This window comes from Anoplolepis gracilipes, chromosome 6, assembly GCF_047496725.1.
Source record: "Anoplolepis gracilipes chromosome 6, ASM4749672v1, whole genome shotgun sequence".
NCBI lineage: Eukaryota > Metazoa > Arthropoda > Insecta > Hymenoptera > Formicidae > Anoplolepis > Anoplolepis gracilipes.
Genome location: NC_132975.1, coordinates 8,051,772 through 8,067,833, shown reverse-complemented (window position 1 = coordinate 8,067,833; position 16,062 = coordinate 8,051,772). Strand labels below are relative to the sequence as shown.

At 36.0% G+C, this 16,062-nt stretch overlaps 1 protein-coding gene and 1 long non-coding RNA gene across 14 annotated transcripts in view; one reads left to right on the top strand and one right to left on the bottom strand.

Moving 5' to 3' along the window:
• Positions 1-16,062, top strand: part of LOC140666485 (latrophilin Cirl) — a 418,870-nt gene that overhangs the window by 285,762 nt on the left and 117,046 nt on the right. The window lies entirely within an intron of this gene.
• Positions 1-16,062, bottom strand: part of LOC140666490 (uncharacterized) — a 268,533-nt gene that overhangs the window by 166,544 nt on the left and 85,927 nt on the right. The window contains exons 5-6 of one of the 4 annotated variants that reach the window (XR_012046758.1): positions 4,265-4,422; positions 2,734-3,848 (exon numbers count right to left, since the gene is read on the bottom strand). The exons of 2 other annotated variants lie outside the window; for them this stretch is intronic. This is a non-coding gene — a long non-coding RNA (uncharacterized lncRNA). Of the gene's footprint in view, positions 1-2,733; positions 3,849-4,264; positions 4,423-16,062 lie in introns of those variants that run through there. One more of the 4 variants, XR_012046757.1, reaches the window with a different exon arrangement.

Sequence of the window (16,062 nt, the reverse complement as noted above, 5' to 3'; positions counted from 1 at the left end):
AATTAGAAACGCTTGAAAGTATCGATATTGTCCGATATTTTCTTCAGAAATGTCGATACTTTGGATTGCTTCTTGACAACACACCAACCACCGTAAATTATTCTGACGCTCTCGAGGCAGTAATGTCTTATGATGCGAACTTTAGCGGTTTTTAATACTCGAGTACGAGAATATGTGTATAGTTGAAAACATTAGAAAGGCAAGTCATTAATTTTTTTCTGAGTCAGTTTAAGAAATGTCTATTTCTTTAATGAATATTAAAACATAGGAATCAAATTAAGGGAATGTGAGAGTAAACAAAAGTGCATTTATGAAAGATTAATTTTACGGAAAATAATACGCGTGTCAATACTTTCGAGCATCCTTCGAGCACGAGATGTGAATAATCAAAACAGACTAGAATCCCGACGGCACTTACTATGACGTTGATAACGTCTAACGCACTTCCTCGCTGCAATTAGCGAGGATAATTTTGTGGCGCGCTATATTATATTCGCTTGTTCGACGAGACACTAAAAGCAGCCATTCAACGAACGTGCGACGCACTTTCCCCATTCTCTCGCATATAGACTACGAAATGTGTCTCGGAAGCTTCGTCGAATAGCCATTGCGGAAAATTACGTCACAGCTATCATATTACGGTTATTCTAATTTTTCAATAAACCGTGGCAACGGTAACGGCAGAACGCACGCGTCGGAAAAATATCGAAGCGTCTCGCAGGGATAATTTATTAAGGTCGATGTGCAAGATGGTACTACGGTATTCTCGCTCCTGTCTTAAAAGTGGAGAGAAATACACTTTCTCAAGTCTATTTCTCTACTTTTCAAAATGGAGAAGAAAGTTAAACTTCAATTAAAGACGTTTCAACCACCACTTTAACTCGGCAAGCATTCAGAAACTGGTATAAAGTTTATTTGAATTTCTTCTCAAGATTCCGAAAATCCTGTTATATATTCGCACTTATATATCCGTCCGACGGATACATTCTTAATTCGTTAGTCGAGAGAGAGAGAGAGAGAAAGGTTTCACGGTGAATTTGGCGGCAGTTTTGCCAACGAGCTTTCCTTTCCGGCGAAGTTGTAAAGAAGTTTCACGATCCGGGTAAAAATGCGCCGACGACGTTCGCACGTATATTTTACGGAACGCGGTGATCGAAACAGATCGCTCCTGACCCGGGGCCACTCTCTTTCTCTCTCTCTCTCTCTCTCTCTTTTGAAATTTCGAGCCCCGCTCCGTTTGAAAGTCTAATTTTACGCGAGTCTTCCACGTGCGCGGGCGTATTCTCTCCGCGCGTCCATGAACGAGATCGACGTGGACCGACGCCCGACGCGACGGTCCTTAAAACGATTTACTTCTTTCACTTGCTAATGATATTGCCAGAGCCGCCGCGCGCGGGAAAAGTCGCAGCTGCGTTTGCATTGTTCTGGAGAACTTACGGAAAGTACAAGTTTCTCATAATTCGCTCAAGTGCTTGAAATTGAATATATTGAGATGTGCTAGGCATAAAAATAATTCATCGGTATATATATTACATATATGAACTTGTTTAGAGAAATAAGAAGAGCTTTGGATATTTCTCGATACAACAATAAAATGTGCTTAAAATTTGTTTTTATTTAGAAAAGAAAAAATATTTCTGAAACAATTTAAACGCTTTTCTATGAATACAATAATTACGCGTGCAAACGATTACTTGGATAGCGACAGTCACGTATGATTATTAAGATTTCAGAGTGTGTGCCACAAGAAATCTATCCGGGATTTATCCGGCGATACGGTCGGTCGCGATTCATTCGCGTAACTCGAAGTGGCGTAAATCCTGAACCTAGAACGGTGGTTGATCTCGCGCGAGGCGATGCGGTCATGTCCAGACCGATGGAGGAATGCGAGGTGGCCATCTTGAATGGTGGGGATAACCCCCCCTTCTAAGGAGGCCCCGAGGAGGCCTCCTTACATACATCCATAGGGCTTCCCCACTCTCCTCGCATACTGCGGTTACCTGTCGGTCGTTCTCATCCATCCGCGCGCAGTCTGGTACAACACACGCACGCACACGCACACCTGCTTTACACAAGCGGGCGCCGATGTCAAAATAATTATTAAAGCATAAATCTCAAATGTCGCGGCGGTGAAATCACGATTTGCGGTTCTAGCGAGCACTTTTGCGCATATGCTTGGCGTTACACCGGGGATGTTTTATTGAAAGTGTTGGGATTATATAATTTAAGAGTAATTAGAAAAAAGCATGTGATGACTTTTTTCGGGAACCAATAACGTGATCTGATAAATTAATCTGATTTGCCCTTAATTGAGAAAATGCAAACTAGATTAGATTGATGTTATTGATTTTCTGATATGAGAGGACATTCTATTTGCAATACCTCTATCATTGATATTTTTGACATATTACGGTTAAAATAAAATCACCGACAGACACTTTATTTCTATACATATCGAGTGTTATATTTTCATGTAGAAACGATATCAATCAGCATTCTCCATGCGAGCAACACATATATTGGTATAAATATAATATTTACGATCTATGAACATATGTATTATTTACCCTGGAGAAATGATCTTACGAAACCATCTTTAGCAAAAATAATTTTATAGAAAAATTTTCTACCAACGAAAATATTTTAACATAAAACTATTTCTAATAACATCATGGGGAAATAAATTCTTTTAAATAGTACAGTAAAAACATTATGAATAGTTGTATTTGGCACAGATTTGAACTAAAATATTAATGTAAACTATATATATATATATATATATATATATATATATATATGTCTTCTTTGAAACTATTCCATTCTCAAAATTATTAGATTCGTTGATTTCGTATTGACCAATTCAGTTATAACATTTTATTGAAATTTGTAGCATGGTTTACAATACCATCTGGTATAATTTATCGCAATACATGATATATATAATATTACTATTTTAATATATATTAAAAAAATTATGCTACACCTCACTGATATTTGATAAAATAACGTATAATCGCCGTGATGGGCGCCGAAGAAGTTATTAAATGTATACAAGTAAAAGTAGATGTGTATATGATACCATTGCACGCTTTTTCGATTTGCGCGAATTTGCGATAATGGCCGGACGGAATCAGATTTCATAGGGAATTTTATTCCCGTCACTTCGCGGTTCGAACTTTTTATCAGACACGACGAGAAAGTTTTCGGAAGCCGCGGCTCCAACGGTGGTCGTCGAGAATGCGGCCACCCTTTCTCTCTCGAATATTCTCGCCCGCGCCAATCAGGCCGCGTAAAAGTTACGCGGAAAATTCTACGCTGGGATTTCGCGGAAATTTCACAGTGCTGATAGTCGATCATGGCGTATCGCAATGTAAAAACGGACAGGCAGCTGCAAATAGTCCAGAGACAATTCCAAACGTGTGATATGTTGACCTGATAATTTTATTAAATTAATCTATTACTAGTTTTTCTTAATGTGCATATCAATCTATTATTAGTTTATTATTTAATTATTATCATACCTTTATTATTATAACTAGTTATAAAAGTTTACTTTAATAATAAGTGGAGAAAGGGACGAAAGTATATATTAAAAAATTTAAGTGGTAAGCACACTCTTCGTTCCCTAATGGTTGGTAAATTGCTCCTCTGTAGGTATCTCAGTTTGGTTGACAGGTGCGATGTGAAGACAGATAATAATACGTTATACAGTTATGACACACACATATGAAAGGTACTGTCATTCATAGAGAACTTAGCGTTCTCCGCGTCCATCTAACGGCGATGTTATTTTTCCTGCGCCTCATGTAAGTCATCGGAACTGAACCTCCCGTTGCGGCGAGTCGGCGCTAATTAAGAGTTGTACCTAAATGAGCTTACATGCCTACATTGGCGTAGTTATAATTTTTCATACTATGCCTATGCACAGCCACATTTTTAGCGTTATATATTTATCAGATTATTTACTTTGGAAAGTGCACTGCAAACTTTGAGTTTGAGTTATAATACAAGTTTATATTATTTTATGTTGATCTGGACAGTAAATATATATATATGAATACTAGTTCACTATAAATTTAATTTAGCAATATAATTTAATTAAATATTACAAATTTATAAAATTACTTTAACTAAATTACTTCAATATTCAATTACTTTAACTAAATTACTTCAATTCATATTGAAAAGGAAAAATGTTTCATAAACAGAACCTTTTCTTTTCTGTTTTAAGAATTCAGAAAACTATAAGTACACTCTTGCTTACATCTTTTCGCGCCATCCGTGACATAAACAATAGAGTACGTCGACATGTCTCACGGTTACGTGCTGAAGATCGCTACGATGCTGGGATCTCGCTTTACCATCCTTATCCTCCAAATTCTCACTTTGCTTCTCCACGACGATCATATTTGATTGTATCTCCTAGTGAGAAAAGACGACGTCTCAGTAAAATAAATTGTCGTACGAGAAAAGTGAAGAATAGATATAATCAAGCTCGCTCGTATAGCTAGATTACTGTTGAAAATGGTGAACATTTGAGATCAAAGGAGAACGAGAATGAATCAATTTATATTATTTTTTTTTAAAGAAATAATATTTGATATAAGTATTTTAATATGTATCCATAGCGTTAAATGAGATGAATAAATTTTATATTATTAAAAACTTTATTATTATGAAAAAACATATTCAGATATTAGTTAACCTACGCGTACATTTTTTTTCTATTTATGAAAAATTGATTAACATTATATTAAATCTATTAGAGAGAAATTTGAATTGTTAACAGAAGAAATTTTTAATTCATTTATCGTGGAAAGGCTTGTTAAAATCGAATTTTCCGCATCGGATTGATTCTTTTCTTCAAGTTCGAGTTCCATTTCCGCACGTTTAAAGCCGATGGTCGCGATCGCACATCCGCCGCTAAGCATACTTTGATTTTAAATCAAGATATGTCCCGCGTGGCGTGCTCGGCCCATACAAAGGCATCTAGGGATCATCCTTCCTCGACCCGATGCGTTTCACGCATTCTCGCGTGCGCCCTTCGGCGCGATACGATGGCTGCTGCCGCCGCCGCGTTGTATGTTTCTCCTCTCCTTTGTACGCCATGAACGGCAGGCGCTAATGGCGAACGTCTCGCTTTCTTGCCGGTTTCTCTGCTTGCCGACCTTCCTTTCTCTCTTTGCTTTATTTTTCCTTTCTTTATCTCATCCTCTTCCTCGGAGTGTATTCCTCTCGAAGGACTCTAGTCATTATCTCGAGGAAAATTTCCTTTTCTCGCCCGCGACCGCGTGGAGAAATTCCATCGCCGATTGCTAGCGAACGGGGGTGGCAAGTGTGGTTGGAGAGACGTTGGAAATCGGGAAAAGAAGCGAGGGGGGAATAAAAGTGTGCAACGTGGTTGGAAGAGAAATTGCTTCGTTTCCGAATCCACTGTGTGTGTTCTAGCTTGATTGACCCCCTGATCGCCTCTCTCGCCTTTCCTGCTGCTAGATAGGCATACCGTTTCTCCATCTCTGGCACTTTGGCTCTCGCCAGAGTGAGGAAAAAAAATACGAACCTATTTTCGGGAACCCGTCGTCTCCTTTCCGATTAGGTGTCTGCACGAGTTGCGGGATAAAACCGGAAGTACCGTCGAAGTGGAAAAGGGTGTCCTGACCATGAATGATCAAAGTGGGGAGAGAGCGCACGGATAATGATATTTCCGTTGGATTTTGATTGCGAAATCTTTTTACAATTTCGGTTCTTAGAATTCGATTGGAAATGTATTAGAACGCGTCTATGCTTGAGAACAATGTAAATTAATTAATTTTGCTTCTAGAAAATTTAATTAGAAAGATTACATAAAATAGTTTTTAAATTTAATTAGGAAGATTACAAAAATAGTTTCTAAAATCCGTATAAAATATTGAAGCCTTTTATAACGAACTTGAGATTTTGTTAAGCAGTAAGTTTAATGGAAATCCTATAAATACAGAAATGTTAAATAATATTTAAAAATGGATTTTTTACTTACGAAACTTTGCTTTTAAGTAATTTTGCATTTATTTTTAATAGTTTAAATCGTATATTAATTACTTGAACGTTTAATATTGAAGTATAATGCCATAATATTATATATGTATTGTTTTTAAAGTATTTATCAAACATTTTGGATAAGAAAAGAGAAGAAATTAAACGTACTATTAATTTTACATTACATGAATAATATTATATTTTAGTCTAATCAAAATTTTCTAAATATGTATTATTGTTGATAAAAATGTGATTACTAAGAAGAGATTATGAAGAAAAATTAAATCAAGAATTTTAATTTAAAAAATAATTATATATATATATATATATATATATATATATATATATACACATTACAAATATCATGTAGAGCTTATTATTTAAATGAAACATTGTTTTTATTATTATAATATATACATTATAGAATATTTCAGCATCGTTGTTCAAAATGTTAAAACCCATATGTTTTATTGTACTGGAATTATTTGCGTGAAACTCACGATTTTGCTCGTTACCCGCGGTTGGATTGTTATTATTTTTGCGTACAATTGGAGTGTTTGTCATTGTAATTTAAATGGTGGCTTTGAACTATAACATGTATAACATCCACGAAACAAACGGCCACACTTGGCCATTAATTGCGTCTATTCGCGCAAATTCTTTCAGTATCGGCTTTGATGAGCTTGGGATAAATAACGTTTGCGCAAGCCTCAAATCGATTCGCATCCGAATCAGTTGTTCTAGTTAATTCACTTTTCTATCGCATAACAAGCCAACATTATACTACACTTTATTTCGAAGTACTATTTTGAAGGCAAACATTCCTTCCAAACGAAGAACGAACAATGCGATTCGTGTCGCCCTGCCTGATTTCTTTTTGCTTCTACCTGTCTATAGATTTATTCACTAAATACAAAGTATGTAGTATGTATGTAGTATGTTTGAATAATTATACTATATGTAAAACGAGAGAAATGTTTAAAATGCTCACATGAAAAAAGAATTAAGTACATTTCGATAACAAATAAAGCTAGTACATTAGTAAAAAGTACTTGATATTTTTTATTTTCTTCAGTATGTAAATTAAAAGTCAAATTTTTTCCCTAATCAAAATTCCAATCCTTTCAGTAATATTTTAGAAATAAATATATTCTTCTAAAGTATTGGAAGTATGGAATAAAGTGTCTAGCAATCTAAAATTGAATATTAATATTACAATATTTTGCAGTTACATGATACTTCTTGCGAACCGAATATCCAATAACGGCCCATCAAATTTATTAAAATTCTCCCCATTTAATCCTTTAAAACTCTCCCGATATTACACCAGAATGATGCTCGCTTATGATCGACTACGTTCGACAATTCAAGCGTGATTCGCGTCCGGCTATTAATTAAGTTGGTCGCGAATAATTAGGTCGTGGCGAATAAATTTGGTTTATCTCTAATTATCCTGGCGAGAGCTCCACCATTCAAAGAACCCGAGGCTGGCACGACGCGTATTATTAGGCAGCACCACTCGATGTCTATAAACGTGGTAACGATCGTCGGATTTAATTGCCACTAAAGCCGGTCGAAAGGAAATTAACGGCCAACAAACGGGGGCCCATTTTCGTTACCGGTCGAAAGTATTTTACATCTTTAAGCTCTAAAGCTAAAACATCGCGCTTCGACGATATGTATGCGCATAAACGCTTTTTTACTCACACGCTTTCTAATTAAAAGCAATGACTTTTTATCGCGTTAGTAAGAAAAGATCGAATAAATATTGGACGATCTAAGAATTAAAAAAATCTTATTATCGACGAAAGCTTGACTAAATTTGAAATTTTTTTCTAGATTACAAAATGAGTGAGATACCAATAATCAACTATTTTAGAATATTGATAATGCTAAAAGAGTTTCTTAAATTTAGAGAGAAGAGAAATTTTAAATTTAAAGATTGTCTAATTGCTCCAAATATATCTTAGTATATCAAAAAAATTAAAATTCTTTACAATATTAATAAATAAAATTTTAACAAGTTAAAGAAACTAAATAAAAGATAAAGATTTTCAAAGAATAAAGATAAGTTAAAAAAGAATTAAAAGATAATTATATTAAATTCTGTATGGAAGAAGCAAGTTTCAAAGCGCCATTTATTAAATTATAACATTATTAAATATGTAAATACTGCATTTTATTTATGTTTGATATTGCTGCTTAATTTTCGGGATTCCTTTGTATAATTTCATTTTTAAATTTTGTATAACGTAAATACTATTTAAAACTCGAGCTTCTCAAAATCAGGTCTTCGATCTCGAGAGGAAAACTTTATGAACTTAGAACGGTGAATGCGATCACGCCGGTTCATAGATCTCGATGACGAAAGAGAAGAGATGGGAAGGTAGATCTACCGGTTTGATTAACCGGCAAGAAGAATAAAGAGACAGAAAAGAAGGAGAAAGAGAGAACAAGTGAGAGAATGAAAGAAGAATGAACCAGCTTACGAGAAAGGCGAACACATCACGAAGAAGCGAGATGAAGAAGAATAAGAGCAGCAAAATAAAGAGAGGAGAATAGATTGCGAATGAGAGGATGCGACAAGAAGCTGTGTTGCTCTGAGAGAAAGAAAAGGAGGAAGAGAAGAAGATGCTGGAGTATAAGAAGGTAAAGCAGAAAGAATACCAGCAGAAAGGAGTTTTATGTAGAAGAAGGAGCTCTGTTCCGCGAGGAAAACTAGGGGAACAGTCGAGAGCATTAACTACTAATGAATGTTTTAGTACGCGAAAAGTCCCTCTTTTTCACTTTTCCTTCTTTTCATCTCGCCGCCTTTCCTCTCTCGATTCTCCCTTTGGGTCATTAGTCCAGTCGCGTGCCGCTTTTCTGGGGCACTAGTTTGTGAAGAGACCACTTGGAAGAATAGAGATAAGATGGAAGACCTTTCGCGGTTGATGCTTGCGAATCGCCTCGAAGCAACACGCTGACATGCTTCCTTCCGGACTGTCGCCCTTGGGACGTGACGTCGTGACGCGATACGCGTCCGGAATGCATTACGACGCAACGTCGACTTACTTTTTGATCTATTAGTCGCCGAGAATGACAACGACAATGACAACGGAAAAACTTATCGAAAATTGAGATGGGTGTCACGTAATTGATCCGAGTTTTTTTTATTATTCTTTGCTGTCAAAGAAAGGGCATCGCGATAATTATTAGTTCAATTTTTGCAATTGTTCGTATATATTCGATAACGAGACGTTACAATCTCTATAGATTATTCTTTGGAAATTCTTTAATTTTATTGCTTCGTTCGCAGAGTTTTGCACGGTTGTGTGACACTTAGAATTAGTTGTAATTTTATAAAGTTGACAAAACTTGATTTACAGTTTGCAACACGTAGTTGTGACAATATTAGATTTTAGATAAAAAATATTTAATACAACCCTGTGTGTGTAGATATTTTTTTTCACTATTCTTCAAAATTGCAAGGTAGATAAAAATAGTTTATTTATATGTTTCTATGTGTTTGTCAAAGAGTTAAATTTATTTTTTAATTGCATGTACAATTTTTAAAAATATAATGAATTTAGCTTTGTCTTTGCTCAAGCATTCTTCATATTTACGATATTAAAATAATCGAACAAGATTACAGAATATTGACGTTTTCTACTTTATTTTTGTTAAAATTATTCAAATTCACGATATTTTTTAATTAATCGACTTTGAAGGACTGAAAAATAGTTTATGACCAATTTTTTTTTTAGCAAAAATGTACAGTTCCAAACATTCACATTTCGGATCACACTCTATCTGATATAATTTTCTTTTATATTCTCGCTTACGTAACTTTATTGCCCCAATTATCACACTGAATATTTAATATTTTTTAAATTATTCCTATTTTTGCAAACTTGAGACAGAAAATAAAGAAATTACTAAGGTAAAATATCTATTTCATTTTTTCGTATATGATATGTACACAATATTTTTAATGATAAGTAAAATAGAACAAACAGTAAATAAAAAGTTCTATTTAATTTTATTCAACAATTTTTAAAACTAAAATTGCCCAACTCTTATTTAGATTTTTTACTAGTAATTAATTAAATATTGTTAATTTAACATATACAGATGTATTTAAATTTATTATTATTATTATTACGAACTTAAAATTATTATTATCAATATTAATTAATTATTTGTTTTATATTGATTAAGTAGACGCTGTTATATCAAGTAAAACTTTTGATATATAATTATCAAAAATATCTGTATATGTATTATGTTGAGAATTGGGATATTACAAAACTGAATCAAAGAACCTCAGAATGTGCATAATAAAAGCAATGACATGAGCAAAATAATACACGGTATATAATAAACATGCATTGTGAGAGCGACATGCACTCTGCGTGGAGAGGCCATAGCCTCTTAATACTCGTCGATCTCTTGATGTGTTGCTATCGCTGTTTGTTTATCGTCCATGCCAACGAGCGTGAGGTTATTAATTATCATTTGACGCGCGTCGATGAGGGTGGAAGAGAGTGCATCCAATTAGTCGAAGGGCCACTCGCGCACGCTCGCCCTTATATTGCACAAATCGATGCGATTTCCGACGTATATCGGACACAAAATAATCTCTCTGCCCCATCCGTAATGGCGTCTCACCATATTCGATATGAACAGTGAGAAATAAAAATAATAATCCATTAACAATGCAATCCACTAAAGCGAGCTTTTTACTCATTTATTATGTTTTTTGGAAATTCTCGATGTTTGAAAATATAACATAGGATACGAGAGAAACAAAACAGACTGTTAATTTAGAATTTATATTCGAAGAGTTTTTACTGAAATTTGTTAAAAAGCAAATATTGTACTTAACAAAAGCTTATTAAATCTACTAAAAGTTTTAAATATCGCAGCATTAAAAAAGCAATATATATAATCGATAATATCGAATGTTTAAATACTGAGACAAATAAACAGTGCTTTTAATTATTAAAAAAAAAATTATGATGTTTAATAGATTTGGAGCTTTCTATTCTAGTAAAAGAGCGAGACGAAGGGTCAGTACGATGTTTTAAACGGCACTGTTTCTCGTCAGCAATATCGAACAAGCACTTAAGAGGACTTCTTCAGTAAGTCCTTCGAAGTTGAAGGGCTCCGGTAGTCCTTTTAGATTACCGAAGACATTCGGATCTCGAAATGATTTTAACCAGAGGCTCTTTGTGCCCTCCTTCCGGCGTGACCACCATGCTTGAATCGAGAGGCATTTAATAGACAAAAGGTGTCCTGCTTTTTTCCGGCGTCTTCTCCAATTGATTCGCCGACGGCGTTGCTCAACGCGAGAAGAAAAGTGCGACGCCGGGGAAAAGCGGGGGTGGGGTGTGGCATGTGCGAGGGCAAGGTAAAGGTGGAAGGGCTTAAATCAATAAATCGCAAAAGCCCACATCCCTCCCTCCCTCCCTCCCCCCTTTCTCCCCCTTCACTCCCACCGCCATCTCGGCGTTATAACTCTGTGCGCGCGATCGCGGGAGACAAAGGGACTCGACGACAAGGTATAAGGACGACGGCGCTCTTGAGAGGCGGAAGGGCCCGAAGCCGCAGAGGAGATTGATGTTATTCGATTCTCGGATTCGAGATAACCTAAGGATGAAACGGTACATCCGTGAGAGGCATCTATAGATCGGAATCGCGGCTTCGACTTACGTTTCAAACGTACGTGATGCCTTGCGAAAGATTGGTGCACTGAGGATACCTTGATCTGTGATTCTAGAACTATTATATATGAAAAAAGAGACACAGTAAAAATTCTCTTTGTTCTTCAAAATTTGATAAGAAGGGGGAGATATCTTGATATTTTTTTGCATCGAGAAGGAAAAATGAAAATTTTTTTTTAATTTAAAAAGTTTAATTATTTTCATTATAACGAGGAACGCATTGTATGCATCAGCGATATCATTAATCTGTAATAATGTAAACAGTAGATAAAAATAATAATAGATAATTTTTAAAGAAATATTAAAAACTAACTCTTTCGAATTTTTGTAACGTCTATTAAGATATTATTGAAATATTGAAACTTAAAATTGCTTTTTTCTTTTATAACGACGACAATTTTTATCTTGCTATTACTTAAAACTCATCATATTTCAAAGTGCTAAGAGTATTGTCGAAAATTCGAACGGTCCGGATAATCTGAGATTAAATGCACAAGCGTTAGCGATCGGTCGGAATCTGAATCTCTAAAGCACGCGACTCGTTTATCTTCGCGTGAGCTCGAACGGAACGTGAGATGTTCGACGTGTTTTCTTTGTCATCTGACACGTAATCCACGCGGATATATTTCACACGCACAAGCGGCCCTTCGTAATTAGAAAGCCATTCAGAACTACGCGCATCCACTCTACGCTGATGGATACTAACCATATCTCACGGGCGATGATGACGGGCACCACCTTTCATGCACGCCGAGCGCATCCATGCACAACGCGGGGCGGCTGTGAAAGTGATGCTGCTTGTGCTCGTTAAAGCTGATTCCCCGACTCTAGGCAATGAAAAGGGGGCGAGATAGTCGCGCCATGTCGGTGATCTTAAATCTCCTAGTGTAAATTTAACGCTCTCTTACCACTTTCCTCAGAATTTTTATTACTCTTTCTTATGGCACGCGGCAATCGACGTTAATCGGACATGTCGGTTTGAGTACACTAATATTAGATTTGATACAAGATGTTTAATATTTTTAGCAACTTAAAATCCGTTTCAACGAGCAAAAAAATTGCTGAAGATATTTGTACGAGAGATTAGTGTACAGTTATAGATTATTTTCAGAAAATAAAAATATTTATTACCATAAATTTTGTGTCCGTTTACATATATTGATATTAACATAATTATACAAATTGTATTTTTACTGTCGATGTAATTATAAGCATATGTTAATGATTACATCATAAAAAAAAAATATATATATATATATATATATATTAGTTTTTTTTTTTTTTTTTTTTTTTTTTTAAATTGCTAATAATTTCATCGTACTAGAAATAAATGTACTCGCCAGTTTACAACGAAGCGACTTAATTATGTTTTTGCATTTTATGTAAATATAATATCGGTTTGTGTGAAACAAACGCGAAAAGGGAGCGAGGAACGTGGGAGCGACTTAATAAGCGTTGATCGAAGAAAATTAGCAAGGGGCTAAAGTCGAAACGCTTTACGAGCACGCGCTACGTGAGTCACTTTCACGCCCCGGGGAACTGCCGTTCCCAATTAATTCGCTATCCGGCGGAATGTTTCATTAAGGCGTTTATTAATCCTGTCTTATTTCTATTAACACGGCTGACCTTCGCTACGAGAATTGTCTTGATCTCTGAGAAAGTCGGCGCAACGCGATGGCCACTGAAAAATTACTCAAGTCGATTTAATCGCGATAAATCGCCGCAATATCACGCGTTAAATTACAGCACTATCATTGGCAAATAATTGCCATTATCGAAAACGCCTGTGCTTCCGCGTAAATTGATTTCGAGATGCCGTCCGATGATGATCGTAATAATGTTTTCCTTTTTATATTCTGAAATATTAATTAATTGCAGAAATATATTATTATATGTAATACGTTTGATATTTTTATAATTATAATCAAAATAAAAATGTTTTAATTCCTAAACATTTGATATAACAAATATATTGAATACAATATAATAGTATAATAAATATAATAATGATTTATATAATATAGTTTATACGCTAAAGATGTAAGATGAACATCCAAGGATTCGCTAATGTGTCGTTTCGCTGATTATTAATCTCTTTTCGATCGAAAGTCCAACTAGATGGACCGTCGAGTTGAGTATTAACCGGCGGGGCGGAAATCAAACCGGGCGTAGTTCAGGAACCGGAAGAGCAACCGGGTTCTCGACGTGACCAATGGAGCGAAAACTATCTCGCGCGAAAGTCGCGCCGGATAACGGACGGGTCGTCAAGAGCGAGAAAAAAGTCTTCAGGACGATCGGCGTCCCGAAGTTTCGTCCATCGCGGAAATCGAATTTTCGAGCTGAACGCCGCGCCAGGCGAGAAACTTGAAAATGGACTTTGTAATTTGCCACTCGGTTTGACTTCGTCGCCGCTGGGCGTGGGACTCTCGTCGAGCTCTCGATGATCTTGTTTGCCGATTTACCATCGTCCGAACTTTCAACGACATTATCCCGCCACTTCCGCGCGCGCCAATGCGACTGGGACTCTGATTAACTCAATACCGAAGTACTCTTTCTATAACTGTAAATAGTCAAGAAGAAATGCTTTTCGCCTCTATCGTACAAAGTCATATCTCTTGATATTTAATTTGCTTCTAGCTACGGAAAGTTTGTAGTAACTGTTTTTTCGTTGCAACGCAAATATTGTAGCGTGACTACATTTCTTTTTGTATATCTTTATTCATGTAATAATAAAATATTTGTAACATGGATGACGTGTAACGCACGTATCAGTAATGTCCGATGCTATAAACAGTGCCGTATTACAAGAATTCCATTAATTTTTTATTCTGCGTTTCTACGTTACGGATATTGTGCGATATTAAACTTCTGAGCGTTTGACACGACTATATTGATCGGATATATTGCATTCGAATGCATTGTGACAAATATATATATATATATATATATATATATGTCGAGAAAAGTATTCAATATCACGCGGTGATTCGGCGCGACTTAATCGCTCAGCGACACGGATTCACTGATGCGCGTTGGTGAATGCATCGTCGGTGCAACGACGTGCAGAGCGTCCCGCGCTTCTGCTTGCGATGAATGTGTCGACCGAATCGACACGGAACGCGAGTGCTTTCAGGTGCATCTGCGCGCTCTGAAAGCGGATGTATCCCGGAAGATAAATTATCTTCTCGTTTGAGCGACTTTGCAACGTCCCGCTGCATTCGCAAACGAGCTCGCTCCCGATGCCTGTCACAATGCAACGCGTGCCGGTCATGTCGGAAACTGAACGGATTCTGAATCGCGCCGACCACCCCGTAGATATCTTCGAGGTGCCTACGTTGGTATAATATACCTACGCTTATCCACCCACCTACTTACCGATTTATGCCGTATATGTTGCTCGCGTTGGCAAGAAGCGCGGAGTGCATCTGACGCATAAGAGAATATCAACCGCTTTGTGATAAAATCTAAAGCTATATATAAATTAAATTTACGTAATAAAATTTAATTTTCTATATATGCATTTCTCTTATCTGCATATATACTAAAGTTATACGCTGTGTTTAACTCTTATTGCATTTAGTTTAGATTTTAATAAAAGGATTAAATTTTAATTTGTATGTATAATCTGCAAGGCACTATCTGATTAATTTTCAGAATTAATATAGAAATTGAGATAATAATATCGAGTACCTATTATTATCTTAGGCTATATGCAAGTTTCACTTTTAAAATATATCCTCCACGCTATATAATTCACATGCAGAGCAATAATTATATTATATATTATGTTACACGCATACATCACGTACATATGTACACAATACACTATAATAATTAATGGCTTATTTCGATTCATGATTTAAAAAGGCAAATCTTTCATTGCAAGACAATGCTGATGTAATTAAAATATATACATATTTGTTGAAGAATTAACGTGATAATATTATAATAGTATCTGTTCTCTTTAAAGACTATACCATCACGAAGTGCATCGTCCAGTTGATTGTCGATTTGGATGACGTGCGTCATTATCGCGTTTGACAGAACGGCATTCGAGCTCGCCTAGGTGCGACGTAATATGTCGTGCCTGTTGATCGAACGACACCATCAAATTGTGCGCAATGTTGCGTGCACCAGCAACATTCACACGCGCCCCCGTCAAAGGGACATGCAATCGATCCCATCCCCACCGACCGTCCTCGATGCCCGATTAGTGCATTAAATATAAATATCATCGTCGATGCAATATCGTCATACGGACATAAAATAAAACGCATGTTTTTGCTTTCATTCATCCACGTAAATGCCTCGAAAGATGTGAATAATGAAATGTTAGAATATT